Raw genomic sequence first — 22,828 nt, 5'->3', positions numbered from 1 at the left:
TACCCTTGGACCTTTAAGCACCTGAACTTGCTGACCCGGCTAAGAGGATTTCTGAGGTCACGGCACCTGTGAAATGACCCAGGCAGGGGGCTCTGTTGGAGGGTCCCCCCAGGCTTTGGGGGACAGCTCTGAGCGGCGAGACCCCTGCGAGGACACCCAGCCCCTGGCTTGGAAAAGCCCATCTCATATCCTGCTGAACTGCCTTGCATGACGTCCCTTCCCAGCCTGCTACCATTTTGCAAGACTGACGTCAGCCATCTAGCAAGATGAATCCTCAACACCTGTAGAGAACACTCCCTGACAGGCATAAACTACACAGCTCCCAGAAAGAAACTATTTAGCCCTCTTTATACATGCTCTTGCCTAAGAACATAGCTAAGCCTAGCACACAGCATACCCAAACTAAACCATGCCTTTCTTCCCACCACCCCTTCATCCCAGACCATTGCTACCTGGTGGACTCTCACCATCAATTCCTTCCCTTTGGAGAGCTTAGGAACCACCTCTGAACCGCCCCGGCTGCTTATCTACAGGGTCAGCACAGAAGAGAGATGCTGCTGCTGCCTTGGATCTTTGCAGAGGGGCAAACTCTGCCCGCCCTGAGGATCTGAAAGAGCTGAGGTTGGAAGGAGCTCCCTGTTTTCTTCTTCCCAGTTACCTGGGAGCTGGAAAGGTAAGCACGGCCCTGGCTGGAGGGATGGCCTCTGGGTGAACCCCGTGCTCTGCATCTATTTGCATTGCTGAGAAGTGCTTCTTATCTTTTGGACTTTCAGACCATGGGGTTTAAAGAAATACTGGAGTGAAATTATAGCCGCTGATGATTAAAGCGCTATATTTAGGCTTCACTGTAACTTAAACACTAGATTATGAACTCCAAAATATTTTTTACATAAACTCTCCCTCCATAAACAGTGAGCTAAAATACCCAATTTGTTCCATCGGCTTCAGCCAAGTATAGCACAATTCTGGTTATACATTAGACCTAGGGGACAGCCTCAAACCTTGAATTAATCAGGAAAATACAGACAGGCAGAGAAAATGGCCAGTGAGAATATCTGAGCTGCAAGCTTCATAGTTTGCCTGCTGATATCCCTTGTTAGGAGGAGCCACTTAGCTTCAATCAGCATTCAGACCGTGGGGTTTGTTGGTTTTTATTTCAGAAAGACTTCACAAAATCTGAGTCATGTGAGATCCACCATCCAAGGTGAAGTGCCTGAGTGGAAATCTAGCTTTGAAGGGATTTAGTCCTGGGTCGCAAGTAAATATCTTAGGTAAAACAATGTGGCTAAAGCCCTGCTGAGCCAGCTGACCTTGGGGCAGGCAGACAGGGTGCTTATCTGAACTTCGCTTATCTGAAGTCTCCTGTTGTTTGAGGTGGGATTATGTCATCCACCTCACACTGAGAGAGGGGATTCCGTGTGCCCCAACCAACCTAAGGTGCGTGACCCAGAGTCCACAGTTACATCTTGGGAAGGCAAGTGACCCTCCTCTGGAGAGCAAAGTGGTATAGAAATTAAAAGCCCATATGATTCGGGCTGCAATCATATGGAATCATGAAGGGGAGAAGCACACAGAGGAAAGAAAGATGGAAAAATCTGAGGGAGGCACTGAGCTGAGAAACAGTGGTGATGCAGTGTGACGCCCCGCAGGCAGTCAGGAAGATTGCATGCCTCTAGCATTTTCCAAAAACCTCTGGTGACTGCTATGAAACACCAGGACAGGTATTTTGGTCACTTCTATGATGACTTTTTATCAGTCATCTTTTAAAAGCCTGCCCGTTCTTCGTTCCATCATAGGAATTGGGAACAACCCATACCTACCTCCATCCCAGCAGAACAGCTTCCCCTTGGTGAGCCTGAACCTGGGACGTGCAATGGCTCCATCTAGACTAGCATACAAAAAGAACCACGGTGAGTCCTTGGGCCCGGGGAGCAAGTAGCATGGCTGACCTGAGTCCATATAGCCAAACTCCCTGTCACATTTGTGCTGCCCACTGGGAACTGCAGAAGCGCAAAGCCTTCTGCACACTGAGAGGCTCCAGTTACCACGTCAGGATCTCTTCTGCAGTGTTGTTGGGCAACAAGTTCCTCACACAGACTGTTTGCCTCTTCCCCATACCCAGCTCAGTCCCAGTCCTCACTTGGAAACCAGAAGTGGAAAAATGTCAGCCATCCCTGTCTAATTCTCTCCAATCAGGAATAATAAAAAATACGTCACTGATGACTTAAGCTGGAGTTCCCGGTACTTCCAAAACAGCAGTGTACCTCCACTTGTAAGCTTGATGGTCTTTTGTGTCAGCAGTACAACACAAAGAGTTAAATAAAAAAAAAAAAAAACAATAAAACAAACCAAACCACTGAAGAACACTGAAGAATTATTTGAAGAATTATTCCCAATCCACTTTTGCTTCACACACACACAAAAAATCTAATAAAAGCTTTTCAGACAATCAGCAGTGAAAGAAACAGTATGGTATATTTACAATTAATTTTCAGCGTATGAAATCACCTCGTGAATGAAATGTGTGTCTGAGTTGTATGAGAGTCAAGAAGGGAGAAAAGATAACGCCAGTGAGGGGAGAGCTGATTTATATAGTGTCTGCTGGTTGCCTTTCATTTTCTGAACAGCAGGAGGAGATTAATGATATTGTCACAACAACATTAATGATGCTGTAAAATCATAAGGACAAAGAGAGCCAGGATTTGATAAAAGTGAGATTTACAGCTGCATCAGTCAATTTAATTATCTTTTACTAGGCTTAAACTAAGCAGTAAGACTAATCTCCATTTAACATGTTTTACAGGGTCTGCAGGCGCTTTACAATCCTCCTCCATTCAGAAGTGTCAAATTATGGCAATATTGATAAAAGAGTGGTGTAAATGGTTGTCTAGTCAATCCCCGAACCAGTTAATATCTTTCTTTACTGCATTGTAAAAGCCTATTACTCTCAAGTTTTGGAGTGAAATTTGTGGACAGTAATCTGAGTTGATAATGTTTAGAAAACAAGTGCAGAGAAGATAAAGATCCGCGTCCACCTGCCTGCGCTCGCTATAAAAGGCAACGCTGGCTGCCTCTCTGCCGGCTCTGCTGCCTGCTCTCCCGCCCTGCCAGACCTGCCCTGGACGGGGCTGCTTCCCCCGCTGCCTCTCCCCTGGGAATGAGCTTTTGCTCCGCGCGGAGGAGAAGCAGCAGACCCAAGCAACGTCAGGGCTCGGCATGTATTTTAGCACGGGGAGCTCTGCGGTCCAGGACGATGGGGAGCAGTGGTTCTCCCCAGCATCGTTTTTCAACCGATCTCTGGGGCAGAGTGGGAGCAGGCGCAGGGGCTGGTGGTGGCCCCATCAGTTCTGCACCACTTGTGCCCCTGCTCTCACAGAGACGCTGCCCTGCCAAACCCCATGCAGAGTCTTACCTCTGCTTCCCATAGCAGCAAACAAGCACGGGGATTAAGTAACTGGAAGCCAAATGGTTACCTAATTGTATAACAGGATATTTGTTCGTATTACCTCCTTCAAACCCACAATCCATTATATATGTTATTTTTCCATGCGCTGTTTTTAAAAACCGAGTAACTCGGGTACTTCAGGACACTAGGCTTGATTTTTCATTCTCCATCACTCTGTGGAGTTACTTATACTTCCACAAAGAGGGTGTGAAGCCCAACCATCTCCACTTGATGGGCCATTTTAGTGCCACCTTCCCACAGAGGTGTCTTTCTTTGAGCTATAGAGGAGTAAGCTTCTAGCATCAGGGACAGAGAAAAAGCGCTTAAATTTGCACTTTTTAAAATCTTTGATTTTCAATGAGACTGAAGAAAATGTAACTCAAACCAGATGGCAGCTCCCAGCAAACTGCACACTTCAAACCTGGGGAGTCACTTGTTTGCCCAACTGTCCTTTGACACTTTGCAGCTCGAAAAAGATCTAAATCTTTCCTAATGAGATCAGATCCTCCTTCCCTGCTCTACAGAGGAAACATCAGTCTCCTTCTGGTCAGGTATGGCTGGCAGTGAAGAAACTGATTTTCTCCTATGTACTGTGGGTTCTGGCTCTGAGAGCTCGGTGATGGAAATTTAGATCCTATTTTTACATCTCTTTATTTCATACTGTTACCTGCATTTAATTGCTGTGGGCCAGCCTGTTGCTTTGAGCCATCCTTTCTGCTAGCCAAGTGGCTCTGAAGGCAATTTCTGAGATACTTTGGTCTTGCTAACCTGTGTTATCAGGCATTTTTTGAGTGAGGAGTCAGGCTTCCTGGGAAACAAACTTCAGGGTGCAGGCATACCCTGTGTCACTGAAGGGCAGTTGTTCTGCTCATTGCATTGCTTAAAAAAGTCAACGAACACAGAAAGACCGAGCCCGGTGTTTCTACAGTAACTTATTTTTAGCTGTCTCACAAAATTTTTCTACTAATAATGAAATAATCCTCTGACAAGAAACTAAAAATAACTCTCTTCCCAGGGAAGGCAAAGAGGCATGCTTTTTTTTTTCACAATTACCCAGAAAGTTTACAGCAGAAAATAGTAACAGAAGTCAACTCTTCTGACTTCTAGTCATGTCTGAAACACATTGCAGCCCTGCCTTATCATCTGCTTTCTTTAGCTTCCAAACACACCTAATGTCCTAAATCATGGCAGGTGTAACGTGCTCTGACAGTGCTGAGTGGCCCCCTCATGTTGCAGCCTTTAGGTCCTAGGACCTCAGTGCTCCAGGTGCAGGAGGTGCTGGTGGACATGCCCAGGAGAGGTGTCTCCTTGTGTAGGACAAGTACAACCTCAAGCCCTGGCTCAGACCAACCCCAGGACCTTCCTGGGGGCTGGGTCGTTAGAAAGTCAGATGCGTTAAAATCAGATGTGTTGTGCATGACAGGCTTGGCCAGCCTCTGTCACGCGGCTCATGTTCCCAGCTGCTGCTTCCACTGGGCTCAGCCAGTGGGAAACCACTGGTCGGCAGATCCCAGCCCAGAGGACCAGACACAGGAGCAAGCCTGAGCTCTGCAGCACCTGGAGGGAGGCCTTGTGCACCGCCGCTTTAACAAACCGGGAAGTTGGCAATGCATAGTGATTCCCATCAACCTGACCCCACCAAGACCAACGATCCCCTCAGCCCTCCTCTGTCCAGGGACTCTCTGAAGAAGGGTTTTCAGTCCAGGGACTCTCTGAAGAAGGGTTTTCAGTCAAAGCCCTAAATCGACAATGGTCTCAAACTTTACTGCCCGTTTCAAGGAATCTCCCCTAAGCCGAGAGGAATGGGTGTAGAAATTGATAGGAATTTTGTCCAAACAAAGTCTTCAGGATCGAGCCTCTGTCAGTAAGTCCTGCAACGTGCTTGTCTGTGCAGGAAACGGGGAAAAAGTCAGTTCGGGATCCTTATCCATCCAATCTTATCAGGGTGGTAAATCTGGTCTTTGATCTTTTGTCAACAATGCACAAAGTTGGAGGCAGCTGCCACCACCCTGCTCAACCAGGCAGTCATCAGGGTCCCATAAAACATTTATGAAACCTGTCATAAACTAGCCCGATAAGAAGCAGGACATTGGGTTTCAGGAGTCAGCAGCTTCTTGGGGAAGACCTTCCCTCTAACTCCAAGGCTCCTTTGTTTAAACAGCAAACACGAGCCACCAATTGCACCCTGCCATAAAAGCTGGGAGCAGGGAATTTTCACCAACCCTGGTGCCTGCTGAGTTTGTGTGGCAGGTACTGGCCTTCACCATTTGCCTTTCCCACTCACCAGTCCTGGGGCAGGAGGGAGAAGAGAGGAGGAGGGCAGGAACTGAATAAAATTATAACTGAAGAAGGAAAGAGAAAGTAAGTTATCCATAAATGGATGGCAGGACTGTTTCCAGAGTAAGGAAGAAATGGAAGTTTGAGCTGAAATATTTTTGGTCCTTTTATTGTTAGTCTTGATGAATTTTGTGAGATTCTCTGGGTTTGGTCCCGTGTCTGACTGTGGGGTGGGAAATAATGAAACCCACCTTCTGTTCCCACATTCCCCAGTTACTGCAATTATGACTCCGGACAAGTTACAGTCCCTGCCTCTCCCTTACTTTCTTTATAAGGAAATCAAATTGACCTGCCTTGTATGCTCCCTGTGCTTATGCTTTCTTTCACATTTTTTTCCAAAAGCCTAAATCCCTAATAGAAAAATGAGGTGCCTCCAGCATCCATCCTGAAGCACCTACACCTCAAGAATACAATCATGCTACAGTGCTGTGCAGTGATTTCTGCTTACTTCAGCAGCACAGAGCACCCCTCAGAAGCACGATGTCCACATTAGCACCATGATCTTCCTGAGCTAAAAGTTAAGTAGCTGTACCATGCAGGGGGCTACATCGATCACTTGTTGGGATATTTCTTGTTCTTTGGAACAATATTGGCTTGGGAGATGCAGTTGGAAAAAGAAACTGCTGCTAGAATCGGGTGTGTATGTGTTGCAGTCTTGTTATTTACACAAAGGATTGAAAATCTTGATTTTCTGAATGCAGAGGAAGGGCAATGACAAAACATAGCTTGTGTTCACAACTTAAAGCCCTGCTTCTGGTTAGCACCAAGACCAAATCCTTCTCCCTTTGCTGCTATGAGGCCACATTTTTCATGCATATTCCAGCTTTCCTCAGAGGGGGCGGGGGGTATTCAGCAAAGATACAACACATGAAATACTAATCGGAACTCGGAAACACAAAATAATATCTAGTCGATCACCTGGCTTATGTTCTTCTTTTATTTGCTTGTCTTTTCTGTGATGATGTATTCACAAAGTTGGGGTGCAGACCACTGTTGTTTCTGATATCTGACTTCATAAAGAAGCTTAATTGTTTCTTATAAGTAATATAAACCATGCACACTATACCATAATAACACATATTTACAGCTAAGTATTTATTTTATCGTGTAATGTCTATGAGATAAGCAGCTGTGATGTTCGAGTTGGTATTATTGTATTATTTACCAATCAAACTACTTAGAAGTTTGGTGGTGCAATTACATTTTCTCTACCTGTTAATTGAGTCTTGCTTTAGGGCATTGAAGTCACTAATAGTAACAATTGTTCAGCACTAGCAAGAAATTGGTGTTGGAAAAATTCCAAACCAGAGAGAGAGATACAAAGATACCTTAATTAGGTATTTGTTATGAGTTGCTTATAGTAATAAAGCACTAATTCAACCCTTGTGTATAACCACAAAACAACTGTAATAAATTTCAGATTTGGTAATAAAACACTGCTATATACCTTGATTAGGTGATAAAATAACAGTTACTTTTCAGAATTATATCAAAAATACAAAATGTTTCTAATCCTAAATAATTTTTTTGCATGCAACATGGATAAAGATTGTAGGGGTACCCGAGAGCTGTCTGTATTTTCCCATCGGTGAAGGCAACTGAGTGAAGGGGCTGATTGCGTTGGCGAGCCGGTGCCCCGTGCCATTTAGGCGACCCAGTTCTCTTCCTCGCTTCGTTGCAAGCAAACTCAGGACAGAAGAATCTCTACTTGCCGCAGTCAGATGCAATTAGTCAGTTGATTGATCAACCACTGTCACTTTGTAGCACGTCTTAATTGTGTGAACTTGCTCTGTCACTGTATCAGGTTATGTTATTCTACATTAAAAAAAAAAAGGTCTTTTAAATGTTCATGCATCTAACACCACTCGGAGGGATACAGGCAATGCACTTACTCTGTCATATGGTCGTTTACAGAAAATGTGACAATTGTGGCGTTTTGTGCACACTGGTGCAAAGTCAGTGTCCAGCATCCTGTGTGGGTGGCCTTCGAGTCTGCCTCAGTGCTCTGAAGGTGACCACAGGTCATGAAATTGCTGTTCCAGGGCTTGCTGTTGGATTTGAAAGAAGGGTTTGAATCAACTGAACTCACAAGGAGGACGGGAACCTCCCACTCCGAACAGCATGACTCCAACCAGGGACTTCCACTGGGGAGCTGTAGGATGTGGGACCACAACATCATGTTAAATTATCTGCGTGAAAAATCCTGTGTACCTTAGTGACGAGACATGCACAAAGAGCTGCGTGCAGAGCAAGAAGTCTGGAAAACTTAGTTTAAATAGGTACAAATTCTAGACAACACATGCTGAGGCTGTGGTGCAGGTTCTGCAGAGGCGCCCACCGGAGCTCTGCAACCTGCCCCAGGAACGAGAGGCATTCTGCACGAGACTGCGCAGCCACGGCGTGAGTGCTTTCTGCACCATGACTGGGCGGTTTTGGAAAGCGAAAGTGCTCTGTGACTTAGCATTTATATAGGTCCTATACATCAGAGCACCGGAGACTCTGCTATGTGTTCTTCATTTCTCTGTTCTTTTCAGCTCTTGTCCCCCCTCCCTGTTCCGAGGAAACTGCTTCCAAAGTTAACCCTTATGCTTTCCTCTGTTTCTTTCACTCTTCCAGACTTTTCCACTTCTATACTTCTCATTCTTGCTCTTCTGCTTCTCTTCACAACCCTGCATTATCCTGGCAGGCCTTTGTCTCTGGTATCGGTTGTCCTACTTTCTGCCCTTACACCCTTCATACTCTTACGTGGCTCTGTCCTATCTTTCTACACCATGGACTGCATTTAGGCTGTGTGCTCAAAGTGCCTTATTTAAGTGTTGCCATGGATGGAGGAAGGAGGTAATATCCGGCAGCCCTGGAGAGCCGTCTGGATTACTCATCACCTTCTTGACCTTAGCCACCATGGCGGTTGCAATAACTGAGCTGGGTACATACAGGAGAATTGGGAGTGCATCTCTGCACATTGTGTACTGGGGTATACACCTACAGTGCTCCCTTCCTGGGGGCAGAGGAAAGCATATACAGCATCCTATGCTATCCCCTCCACTAATAAAATATACCAGTGGCATCATTGCATCCATACAGATCTATATTCAGCAAAGAGCAAACCTGCTTTCCCCACACTCTCAGTTCAGTGCAGTGTAGATCATCATCTGCTTTGCTACATGCCAAGAGGGATGCTGTGCCACATCCTAGTAAAGGCTAAAGGCAAATGGTTAAGGTACCTGGAATCAGAGCGGCATGCTGTCCCACCAAACGTTAGCCCAGGTGAGTCAGGGTTTGCAAATCTTCCAGGACTGGTTCATTTAAAAGCAGAATTTGAAAATATTTGCCGATGATGCAGAGCTCTGTGTTTAGACCACCTTGACAAGGACACGCTAGCCATTCTCTTCTGCTGCTGCACAGGATGAAGGTTAGGAGATCAGCTGTTACTGGAAAAAACAACTCTCTCCTCCAGTCAAAAGAGGGGAACTGTCCCCACCGAGATTTTTTTCACAAAGACTTCACCTCTCTGTCCCATGGGGGTGAACCAGACATTTTCCCTCCAAGAAGAGGGTTGCTGGCCTTCAGGAAGACCCTCAAAAGACAGGCCACAGAGTATGTCACGGCCATTGACCACCCTCAGTGCATGCTAATGCCCTCTCTCCAGTCATCAAGAAGTTCCATCTTCAAGATCTAAAGATGGCTCCAGTGACAGCTGGGGGAACATTTTATAGGCCTTGTGTCCCCACTGGACATATGCCACCTTTTCTTAGGCACCGGAGAAGCCACAGAGCAGAGAGGTGCTGGAAGTGAGCTTTGTTCTTGCATTCATGAAACATCTCTTAATTTCCCCAAATTGATCTTTCCTGGGCACACGGTGCCTTCATATCTTATTGACTGCAGTAAAATAAGCCTTTAGTGTATATTTTATACCTTAAGGATGACTGCCTGTGATGTAGTTGGTAAAATGGAGCGGAACTACAAGTGAATTATGTTCATTATCCCTAATGAGTAAAATTTGCTTACTGCAAACTCCTGAGTAATGCTGAAGAAGATTATGGATAAATGCAACCAAATTGATTCAGCCCGCAGAATTTCAAAGGTTTTCAGAGTACGCACCCAGACAGCTGGCTGTAACTGATGAAAAAGCTTTTGTCAATATTGCGCAGCCTTCTTTGTACCAGTTAGTTCCAAGTGATTTCATCCTGCACAGAATTGTCATTTCTGCAAAGCGTCGGGATTTGAACTGGTGAGACAGCAGGGGAGGCTCAAAATTGTACTGCTGTTTTGCGCACGCAAAAAAAATCAATAGAGCCCTTTCCTGGTCTCATGAAAAAGTCATGCCTTTCCGTGTTTCGAAGAAAGAAGGATGACAGTAGACAGCATCCTGACTGCAGCACACACTTTTCTGCAAGGGCTCAGCCTCCTGGAACCAGAGAAACCCCTTTGATCACCTCCGGCCCCACCGAAGTGTGAAGCTCAGCAGCCAGGATGAGGTGCTATGCAACCCCCCTGAGCTCTCTGGAAGCTTCTACAGGGGTTTGATTAACTCGAGCAGAAAGCAAGTCTGCCTGGTCTAGCTGACAAGCCTGGCTGGCGTTGATACCGGGTTTGCTGTCTGTTACTACGTGCTCATGCTTACCCGTAGCTCTGTGCCTTATGTAGGCGGCACGTAAGGCAGTGGACGATAAAATCTGGATGTATGGAGATATGACAAAGCTGGCTGAAACTTTACTGGGGTGCTGGTGGATATAAACATCCTTCCATTTCCTAACATCTTCTTGATAAATGTAAAAGAATAAATCTCTCAGCCTGAACATTTTGTTGCTAGTCAGAGTAGGGGGAATGTGCTCTTCACCTTCTGTAGGTGACCCTGCTCTGTCAGGGGGTTGGACTAGATGATCTCCAAAGGTCCTTTCCAACCCTGACCATTCTGTGATTCAGAAGGGCAGAGAGACTCTTGTGTTGGAGATAGCTATCTCTGCTCCCTCCTTTTGAGGAGATGCCTTTTGTGCGGCATGGCTGGTGCCCTTTCTTATAATTGGTGTAGATGATTTTCATGAGTTTCTGGTGCTGAGAAGAAAGAGCCATTTTCTTTATTTATATCCTCTTGGGAACATGTTCCAAAGAGGAGCTTCCCTGAGTGACTGCATGGTCATGCACCTATTGTAGACTCACAGACCTGTTAGGACAGTTTGGGTTGGAAGGGACCTTTAAAGATTGTCTAGTTAGTCACAGGCCCCTTAACCAGCACGGCTACTGGGTTTGAACTCCTAATTCCACTTCTTTATGGTTCTTTTACTGTCTCACTTTCATGGGATTTGAAGCAGATGTCTACCCTGAGAGTCACCAGCCAGAAAGGATATGAAGGAGCCAGCAAGATACTGGCTAATCAAAACGATTGACAAAATGGTTCTGATTCCTCTTTGTTTGAAATTATTTACAATTTAAGAGAGCAGGAATAGGACAGTACTTAAATTCTTGAAAGAATCCAAGATTGAATGAACTTCTCGCTGAAGTTCAAGGCTTCAGCAAATCACCAAGGGCTTCAGGAAAATCTTTCAGAGTCCTGAAAAAAAAATAAAACAAATAAATGGACTTAAACAAAGACCTCTAGGAGAAGTCTTTTCTGTATGCATGAATCTTGTAAGATTTGAGGCTGATATTTCAGGTGTTCAGAGCAGTCCACCGAAGACAAAGGCTAGGCTCTCCTTGCCCCATCCCGTTTCACCTGACTGCTCTTCAGTCCTGAATCCATGTTCTTGCAACCACAATGTCCACGTGACCTGATTATCACCCAAGGAAAATTCAGCCATCTGCTTCCTCCTCACCCCACGTCCCTCGGGCTGCCCACTCCCTCTTGGCTGATGGAAGCGGGAGTTGCTCCATGTTCCCAAAAGGCCAAGAAGTACAAACGGGCAGTCCTGCAACGCTCCGTATCGCTGAGCTCTGAACCACGGCCAGCTGGCTGGCTGTCAGCACGCAATCCAAACACTGTCCAAGGCTGCGCTGGCTGCAATAAACCCTTCAGGGCTGCAAAACAGGTCAGAGATCTCAAGGGATACAGCTCTGCTTCGATAATGATTAACAGGATGGTGGCAAAAGTCCCTGAGGCTTTGGCCGGCTCTGTGTGTGTGCATGCACACATGTGCATATGCCAATGGGATAGTTTATCTGTCCCAAGCCCAGAAAACCCTTTGCAGGGGCAAAGCCTCTCTCCTGGTGGGCTGTTCACTCAAGCCATACTATGGCCCAGTGTTCCTGATTTCCTCTGCATAAGCAGAGAATTCCCCACTGTTACATTTAAAACCAAGAGCAGAAACAAGCATGAGGGATCAGGCTGGGTTAGCATTTCTCTAACTTCTCTAATGGACAAGTATGCAAGACCAGATTCCAGTCTCTGGTTTATAGATGTACATCTGAAATTGGAGACAGCTGCAGTTTTCTTAACTTTTGGACCCCCTGACTGAGAGTAGAGTCTGCAAATCTGACCTGAACTGTGCGGTATAACCTTTTGAGTGTTATGTGCCAGTGCATATCCTAAAACCAAGTGGTTATCTGTTAAATTGTTAATTTCCAAAGCAAAATAACTTTCCAGTTACCTGTGGATACCATGCAAATTTTTTTCTGTGGTCTTAATTTCTACTTATTGTTTTAGAATCATAAAGTCTAGGAATTTTTCCCATGTTTTGCAAAGCACGCTATCATAATTTTTTGGAAAACATGTGTTTTAAAAAAATTCAACGCGAAGCCTGTTATTCTTGGTATATAACTGCATGCGTCTGTGTGTATATATACTCTTATAATGGCTCTATAATAGTATGCAAATGTGTTCTGTTGTTAGAGGGACAGTTAGAAAGAATAACACTCATAATGAGATCAGAATCATTAGAAGTACCTATTGTCACTCTCTTTGTACTCCATTATATTAAAAAATGTTCCAGAAGGTGAAACACTGGGGGCGGACGATGGGAGCGCGGTGGAGACAGAATCCCCTTCTGCCCCCTCTTGGTTTCCCTCTGGTCGAGCGGTCAACAAACAGACACGCAGGGACACGGCTGCGGTTCAAACCCGGTTCTCTTTTGAATGATCAGAACCACTTCAGCTGGTTCTTGCAGTTGAAATGGCCCCAGCGTGGTGATGACAGACAGTCTGCAAGCTACACCAGACACCCACTGCCAGCCCTGGACAAGCACGAGGCCCCACTCTGTGCTCCCGAGGAACCTAAAGCAACCAGCAAAGGGGCAGGGAGCTCCGCAGTGGGGCAGGGAGCTCCATGAGGAATGCCAGATCAGGTTCCCTGTAATCAGCGACGGTTTCCTTCCTTTGTCAGGATCTTGACTGGCAATCTGATCTTTGCATGCGTTTCCTCTATCCCAAGCCAGTGTCAATAGAAAAGCAAATGGATAAGATGTAAACGGAGACCACAAAACCCCTAAGTAAAAGCGGATAACATTCCTTGACCTTCCCACTCATAAAGCTGCATTACTTCCTCCTCTGCAATGAAGATTAGCTGTTATATAGTATTTACATTAGTTTATATGGCTACATCCTCAAAGCCTTTATTCAGCTAAGTACGGCTCTGCCAAAGCCCAGGTGTGGGTTTGCAGGGGCAGGGAGAGATGTGGCCTCCCGTTAACGCGGCCAAGCTCCGGCTCCTGCTTTCGGTCATGTACTCGTGAGACAGACTGGAAGACGGCAACAAAATAAATGCCCAGCTCTTAGACAACGATCGCTAGGCTGGATGAATTCAGCCCTGTGAATGAACACTTCATTTAGCTTAGGCAAAGCAAGTGTGTGTGTGGGGGGGAGCGGAACAGAAAGGCAGCTGAACCCCATTTCAGCATCAGAATATTTTGGCGTGTATTGTTAAGTCTTCTTTTGTATGCATATGAAAGAGGAAGACAATAGCTGAAGCAGCAATCACTGGAACGAAGATTCCAGCTCTCCAAGCCCTTACATCTGTTGAAAAAAGCAATGCTTCCGAAAACAATGGGCTGATGTTGGTGTAACACTGGAGGGAAAAACAAACCTTCCAAATGAATGTAACGCAGCCCTTCCATTTGTTCTGCACTCATCTATAGCAGAAATACCAGGAAATGTCTTTATTCTGGAGAAATAAATTAAGCACCGTAACAGTTCCCCCTTTTAAATAAGCATTCTATTAGGGAGCTGATTTTTTTTTTTTTTTTAACCCTGCTTACTGGTTTATCTCTGGGAAGATAAATAGTTTAATTTCCTTTATGATATAACTTAGATTAATTAGCTGGTGTTTGCATGGCACACTAAGTATGTGGAGCGCTATAAATGCTCATATCTTTTGTAGAAGTCATTGCAGGCAGCCCGGAGCACATTTGGACTAGTTGTTATGAAAGGTTAAAATGTTCTGGACTCCATTCTTTCCTCTGCTGGGGCTCAAACAGATGTTTCAAACACTCTTCAGTGACTACTTAAGCACTATCCAAGAAAAACACGGGAAACAAATGTAACTTTGCCTCAGGCGGACTCCTTCCCGCATCCACCCATCTCACATCTCTCCCCTAGCCTTCCAGCAAGATCCCCGAGAAGAAGGTGAAGACATTATTGAATTGTTTCTTTCGCTTATTTGCTGATTTCTACTTTGTGACTAAAATACTTCTTGATGACAGCACCTGAATGTTACGCCCTCAAATAAAAATGGCTTTGGGATCTTCCTGAAAGCAAGGTTTAAAACCTTGCAGTGTCTGTTTACAGGGAGCTATGAGCACAGCTTCTTCCTTCCTTCCATAGCTGTGCCTGTGTTTTCCCTTGCTGCCTGTATTTTGCATTCTTCAGCCTCTTTATTTGCTTCTTAGCAACACATTTTCAAGGCAACAGTGCCTACACTTTTGTCATTAAGCCTCAACATTCATCTCATAAAGACACAACCACACAGTTTTCAGTTTAGCTGATCTCTGCGTCACGGTAAGGGCAGCAACCAAGGAGGTAACGACAGCACACCGAGGTACCAGAAGGGAGCGAGGCTGGTGGCCAAGGACCAGAAACAGTGTCCCTGGCCTGTCGGATTCCTATCAGGCATCTTTGATAGTGACCTTTTCCTCTGCCTTCCATCAAGCCAGTCCGCTGGGGCTGTGGAGAAGGGCTTGCCCGGGCAGATGAGGGTCCACCTCTGAGCCAGCGGCCTTGGGGCTCCTGCTGCAGCACACAAGCGGAAGCAGTCCCACTCGGCATACAACTGGGCTCTGCCCAGAGCAGACATCTGCAACGGGGCAGAAAAATCACTCCCTAAGAAAGCCCTTTCCCTCTTCAAAAGCTCAGATCACTTAGAATTGTTTTTTTGTACTCTTTTTCTTTCTTACGTACACCAACCAGCTGCACGGCAGGCAATACAGACCTCTCCTGGCAAGGTGGACACATAGATTGAAACGTGTTTATAAAGAGACTGGACTTGCATCTCTGCCATCCTCGAGGTGCGCACCAGCCACAGAGCTGGGCAGGCAAAATCAGGGACAGCATTAGAGGAGGTGGTTCATTAATACTGGTGTCACTGGAACATGGGGTCTACAAAGCCACCATGAACAGCAGATGTCTCTTCTAGCTCTAGGAGGGAAAAAAAGAACTATGACTTATATATAAAAGTGTGTCAGTTTTTATAGTTACATGTTTCAATGACAGCTAATAAAGAAGAAAATCACTCCTCCAAGGACCATACTAAGAACCTAGGAGGACCCCATGTCCCCATACTAAGAACCTAGGAGGACGCCATGTTAGGATCCAGGCTGCCACGCCATATGAACAATGAGACCAGACTCCATTCCACACACCTGAAGACTTTCCCTTGCATAACCCAGGCCCTTCTGGGAGTTCAAGATAGGCACTCAAATACTGCACTCACCTGTGACTGCCAGCGCAGGATCTTTGCATTTCATTGCACACACCGGAGACTGCAGAGCGGCTTAGCCCTTTGCCTCAGGTTGACCTCCAGTGCCTGGTTCAGGGGAGTCCTAGAAATGTGGTGTGTCGCTCTAAGGATGTGTCTAACCCCTCCCGTGTTTAAAAGTGTCCTTACAGGGATTCAGCGGGCATTTTCCAGTGTTCAGTACAGATAATTTTGCATTCCTTAACAGCTATTTCAGGCTACGGCAGGATGCTGTGGCCCCGTAGGGATGAGAATTTGCTCACTCTCTGGTCCTGCAGATATTCCTTCCTTCTGCACTCTGGTCTCTGCTATAGCCTGTCTGCTCTGGATCCACTCTCCCAGGGACATGCTCTGTGTGCACCTCAGTGTTGTGGGGTTCATATGCCTCCAAAGGCTTCCCTTGGGCTTAATGAACGGTACACATTGGCCTTACTTAGCATTTACACAGCATTAGAGACAGGTGACGGGATATTGCTTTATGGCTAGAAAGATACGGAGAAAGCTGACAAAGGTGATCAAAGGTACAGAAAAGCTTCTGTGCATGGAAAAAAACAGGTAGAGAGATCTCTTTAGCCAAAAACCGGACAGGAGGATAAGCTAGCAGGTTAAAAATTACAAATGGCATGGAGAAGATGAAGAAGGAACCACCTGTCAACCTTTTTTAATACAAGAGCTAAGGCGCCTCACACAAAACCAGCAGGCTGCAATTTCAAGAAAAAGAAAATGAGGTTTCTTTTTATATAGTGTGGAATTTATACAGTTGCACAGTGTTTAAATCTGATATTCTCTGTGACATTATGGATGTAAGGTAAATGTGCACAGGGTCACATATGCTTTGGACATCCTCAGGGAGGTGAAATCCACTGAGGTGTCTTAGGTGCAAAGGCCCCAGAGGCCCCTGAGCCATAGATTGCTGCATGACTGGAACAGATATTTTGGAAACACCTCAATAAACTTGTTTGGTCCTTCTACTTTTCCTTGAGGCACTTCTGTTGGTTTTGTCCACTGGAGGTGGGCACAAATACAACCTTAAGAAGACTAAAGACCCTCCTCCTCTCTTCAGCCATCTGCTGGGGACAGGCTGCTGGGCTGGCAGAAGCTGGCTTAGTATAGCCACTCCTATGTTCTCGCCATCATCCTTGTGCCCTCCTGGCTTAGGGACAAGCAGTGCCCTTCTAAGTATTTTGGGAACTGCTCAGGAACTGGGTCAGGTAGGTCCCAACATACTCCAGCTGCTGGATTTACAAGCAGCTAATTGCAAATAATCATACAGTTGAACAGGGGACCAAGTTGCACTCTCACAGAGGCTCCCCTTTTGAGGCAGTGCTCCACGCACCCAGGGATGTTGAAGATGGGGAGGAGGAACACAACCTCCACGACCTCTCCTCCTGCTTTCTCATCCCAGGAAAAGGAACGGTGAGTTCCTGACTATGCAATCTCACCTTTGCTTCTCAATCACCCGTTTTTCTCATCCACATTGTTTCAAAACAGCTATGCACAGCAACGGACATAGCAGAGGTGGCACCCAGGAGCAGGCAGATTTTAGGAGCAGATGATCAGCAACTGGTATCAGACAAGATAAAACTACTCTGATTCCGCCCAATTAACTCAGCAGCACAGAACTGAGTACTGTTTTCTTTCCCATTTTCCCCTGAAATCCAATACTTTTTGCAACACCAGTAAAATATCAGCAACCCCATTATTATTTTACCCTCATGGCAACCTCTGAGCACAAAACTCCCCATCATTAAAAACACTTGAGTTTGGCCTCTGGTGCTGGCTCCACAATCCCACTGTTTAATGCAAATGATCGGATGTAACTGCTGTGGTGCCCAAAGCAGCCCCAGCGCAGCTCTCCCCGCAGCTGCCAAGCACACCGTGGCAAAACAGCCCAACAAAAGCAAGGATGGATGCTCCCCCTAAAAAGGTGGCTTGTATGACAGCAGCCACTGTGGAGAGTACACCTGGAACCACAGACATTTGTCTTGTAAAACATCATAGAAAGAAAAATTACTACACCATGGAGAACAGGGCAGGAGGCATGAGAGACATGAGAAGAAGGAGGTGAGACCTGCTGTGTGCCAGGTGGCCAGGAAGATGAGGCTGGGGCACAGATCGCCATGGCAATGCGGCTTGGGGAGGACTCAGCTGCAGCCGGTCCTGCCGGTGTGACACAGTGCCTCAGCATGAATGCTGAACCCGTTGGCTGGACTGGGGTGGGCAATAACATGCTGAACTGGACTGAGCTCAGACCTTGTGTCTGATGGGGTATAACAGCCCTGTTAGCCTTCCACAGCAGCATGGGACACAGCCTGAGCTGTAAAGCACTTCTTACTCATTCACTTGGGCATCACATGGACACCTCAGGAGTTGAGAGACACAGTTATGGAGCTGAGTTTGCTTCATTTAGGACTTTAGGACTTGGCTATTGTTTGCAAAACTGGCCACCCAGTAGCCTACGCACACTGGCCAACAGAGCCATGAGCATTATTGCCTCACTGCAGGTGAGACTCCTAGAATCATAGAATGTTTAGAGTTGGAAGGGACCTTAAAGATCACCTAGTTCCAACCCCCCTGCCATGGGCAGGGACACCTCCCACTAGACCAGGTTGCTCAAAGCCCCATCCAGCCTGGCCTTGACCACTTCCAGGGATGGAGCATCCACATCTTCCCTGGGTGACTACCCTCACCACTTTCCATTCCTTTTGACCAACATGCTGCTTGTGACCCTGCCCAAGCAAGGGCTTTCCCCAGCAAAGGAGGTGAAGTGGTGGTAAGGCGGATTTGGAGTTGTTTCAGGAGCTGTGGTCAGCCCCGAGCTTCCTGAAGACCTGCCTGCCTAAAGATCTGTCTTGTGACTGACTCCAGCATTGAAGGCGATAATGCCTGACTCCAGCTCTGCTTTCGGCTGGAGGGTTCATAAGAACTCTCACTTGGGCTGGTTCCTTGGTGTCTGACAAGCCGAGAGCTCAGCTACAGCTGTTTGCTCAGCAAAGTTACTGAAAAGGGTCCTTGTCTCCATCTGGCCTAGCCACTTTCATGACATTTATACAGACACAATTTTCTTTGAAAGCTCTGTCCCACTGCCAGGTCAGACTGAACTCAGCCAACATTTTACACTGCATGCGGAGGGGACACTGCCAGCTCAACTGCTCTGCACGCTCAAACCAAACAAGGCTAATAAGAAGTTACCAACAGTCATTTTCCCAACTTGGAGGACACGTGAAGAGAAGCCTAACATGGGTCTGCTCTGATTAGGTATCATTCAATGTGGTCATTGATAGGACAACGGGTAAAGGTTTTAAACTAAAAGAGGGTAGATTTAGACTAGATATAAGGAAGAAATTCTTTACGATGAGGGTGGTGAAGCACTGGAACAGGTTGCCCAGAGAAGTAGTGGATGCCCCGTCCCTGGGAGTGTTCAAGGTCAGGCTGGACAGGGCCTTGAGCAACATGATCTAGTGAAATATGACCCTGTCCATGGCAGGGGAGTTGGACCAGATGATATTTGAAGGTCCCTTCCAACCCAAGCCATGCTGTGATTCTCTGATTCCACGATTATGGGGATGACGGAGTAAAGGATGCCCTTATAAAACTGGCCCATGCCAGCAAACCAGAAGTGCTTGGGGAGATTGGATTAGGATGTTGTATGAGCTGGACTGACTGCAGAAATGGCCTGAAATCAGAAAGATGAAATTCTCAGCTGCATTTCGTGATGGGATCTGGGTGCACATCCCCTTCATTCCTCAAGATCCTGGTTTTGGAAAGACAGCCAGGTGCAAGATACAGGGACAGAGCTATGACATACTCCAACAGCTCTGATGGAGGAGGCACTGGCCTCACTGCTCACACCCAGCCTGGTGCACAGCGAAGCTTTGCTGCAGAGAAATTTTCTTTTGAAATTAAGACAATTTTTCTTAGGGTACTGACGACTCAAAGGAAACATGTAGAATCCATAAGTAGGCCACAGAAGGACAATTGGAGGCCTTTAAAAAACAGACTAGGCTAAATGCTGTCAGAAGACCTCCAAGCAGACAGGTTACACTAAATTATCTCCTTCAGCCTGTTATATTTGATCTCTGATTAATAAAAAGCTAAAGTTCCCCCACACTTTCCTTTTCAGGATGGGGCGTTTGATTTATTAGCACACACACACACACACAAAAAATCCCACCCCACTACTTTCAACTTGCCTTTGACTTCAGGAAATCATGATCATGCTGGGAACTTCTCTGTTAATTCTATCAGTGCTTGGAAACCAAATACCCTGGGGCCTTAAAAATGCCATCATCAGACAGGCTAAATGGGTAAATAGACACTCATGAACCAGAAAGCTGGCAGGATGCATTGGGTAGAAAATTCTTTAAAAGAGATTCTCTTTAATAAAAGACAATTATAACAACATGTGACCATAGCAACAGTGAAGCGAGATGCAGAATGGGAGAGGTAAATATTCCCTTTAGCAGATGGATGGCTCTCCTGTCTTCCATTGCAATTACGTGCTGAAAGGCTAACATCAAAGATTTGTTCAGAAAAATGTTATCTCTGAACGCCCTGCGCACACACAACTCCCCTGAGACTCGGAAAAGCCTTTTTTTCATTTTACGATGTGAATGCTGGTTCGCAGGGATGCATCTGTATTAGTTTACAGAGAGCAACCCTGGGAAGTCTAGAGGACAGGGAGGCTCCCTCCTGCCAGATCTCCTTCGGCAGCAGTGCTGGGTCTCCCCACCACCTCCAAGGAGATCCCTGCCGTTCACTCCTTCAAGGAGCTGTGAACAGCACTTCGCTCCCTAAATCTCTGCTTACCATGTCCAAGCTGGTGTGAAGGAACGAGGTTATGGAAGCAGGGAAAGGGAATTCTATGAGAAATAAATAATATATCTGCCTGTTCTGCTCCGTGCTGCATTTGTTCCTCTTGGAATAACAGAGGGCATAGGAGTTCCTCTTGCTTCTGAGAACCAGAGCTGCCAGCCATGGAGTCCGGCCCACCACGGCCACACAAGCAGAGAAAAACCGTCTCACTGGCGAAACGAAGTCCTGCAGGCCTTTGATTTCAGTATTTACTCTTCCCTTTCGATTCCCTGCATGAAGTATTTCCAGGTGACCCTGTGTAGGTCAATAAATAATATATCATCCCCTGATGAAAAAACCCTAGCTACGTCAAAGGCGCCTTTCAGTCTGAGGCTGGCCGGAGTTTATCTCTTACCTCCAACTGGCAGTTTAGAAACATTACGACAATCAGATAACCAGAAATGAATAAGCACTTCAATGGTTCAATATCTCACTCCACAAGTGACAATAAAAAGCTCATAACTTTTCCAATGGCACATTTATATGTGTGGCAGGCAGGGGAGGCAGAGTGGCAGGGTCTGCTGACCCTGGGGAGGTGGCACGCACTGCCCGCATGCAGGTGACACATCTGCTGCTAAACGGAGAGCCCACAAGCACAGTTCTCCCCAAAATGTTTAGGTCTCACCAGGAGAGCTTCAGACCATGCCTCCACAGTCTTTGTTTTTTTTTTTTTCCTGGGGATCTCATTAGGCTTGCAGAAAAAAGGGTTCCCTTATTCTTACCATTTTGCAGTAGAAGAAATAAGGGTGACACGTAGGAGTGGCAGGGCAAGGTTGTAATTCACGATTTGTGAGCCCCAGTTCAGTCCTTCCCTGTGTCCCGGGCTTGTTCCTCCATCTGACTGGCCTGACTTCCCATGGGACCTACAGCAGGAGTTTTATAAAACTTCAAGGAAAATACGTGGCTGTTTCTAATGGAAATGGGAGGGGGGAGTTGTAGTAGGCTGCAGCCATCCCTGATAAGAGCAAAGGAGCAGCAGAGCTGTAGCAGTTTTGGCAGCGGTGAGTTTAATTTGCCTCTGTGTGCAAATGTGCTGCATATAGATGGCAGGAGTGGAAGCAGAGGAGGTGGGAATCTCACTGCTCTCCAAGAAGCGCTCCTTGGGTTTGTGCAGGAATAGGCTTTGATTAAATTTTCTGTTGGGGGAACTACGCCGGAGGAGCCTTTTGGCTGTGTTATTGCTAATTCCTGGCTAACCCTCCTCCAAGTCACCTGTACGGAGGGAAACATTTTGCACATTCTGCAAGCAAAGACAGTGCCTTTTCAAGGTTTCCAACACTTTTCAGGCTTGAGGGGTGGGTAAAGTTGGTAACGTGGTAATGGCGATGGCGACCGGATTTTTCAGATCCAGCTCTCCCCTTGTTGAGCACCAGTGTGGACCCAAGGCTGAGTCACATTTCTCTCAAGGTTGATGGGCAGAGCTGATGAATTGCCATGACTTGAGACCAGTCAGTATGACACAAGCACATGTCACACTGCCCGCTCTTACAACGTGATGGAATTCAAAGTGTCCTCGGGGGTATATGTTACCAGGGGTACCGAGTCCCTCATTTATCTTTAGGAGAATGTGCTGGGTTTGGCTGGGATAGCGTTAAATTTCTTCATAGTTTTAGATTCGTGCTGAAAACGGTGTTGCTAACACAAGGACGCTTTAGTTACGCTGAGATGTTCCCACACAGCACCAAGGCCTTTCCTGCTGCTCACCCTGCCAGGCCAGCGAGTGGGCTGGGGGTGCACAAGCCATTGGGAGGGGACACAGCTGGGACAGCTGACCCCAACTGACCGAAAAGGATATCCCAGACCATATGACATCGTGCTCGGCAATAAAACTTGGGGAGGGAGGTGGCTGCCGATGCTGGGAGACTGTCTGAACATCAGCCAGGCAGGGAGGGGACCGGGCAGCACGAGGAGCCACCCTGGTCCACCAGGTGGCACTGTGGCACCGCAGCCCGCCCCCACCCCACCCCACCCCTCCCCCCACCCCCACCCCAAAGATGGTGGTGTCTCCTCCATCACCCCACCCCCTCCCCCCATCCCCACCCCAAAGATGGTGGTGTCTCCTCCATCACCCCACCCCCTCCCCCCACCCCCACCCCAAAGATGGTGGTGTCTCCTCCATCACCTTTATCTTCAGTTAAAGCAGAGCCTCAGCCTCAGCTGTTAAGGATCGGAGTACAGGACTTCTTGGGGACATCTGGTTGTTTTTGCAGCTGGGTGGTGGGGTGGGATGCGGCTTTGGTCATCCCCTGCTTGAAGGACACCCAGACCAGCCGTGGTGCTGTGGAATGGTTGGGGTGTCCAGGGTGGAGGGA

This window comes from Vanellus vanellus, assembly GCF_965231255.1.
Source record: "Vanellus vanellus genome assembly, chromosome: 1".
NCBI classification, from domain to species: domain Eukaryota; kingdom Metazoa; phylum Chordata; class Aves; order Charadriiformes; family Charadriidae; genus Vanellus; species Vanellus vanellus.
This window is presented reverse-complemented; position numbering follows the sequence as displayed.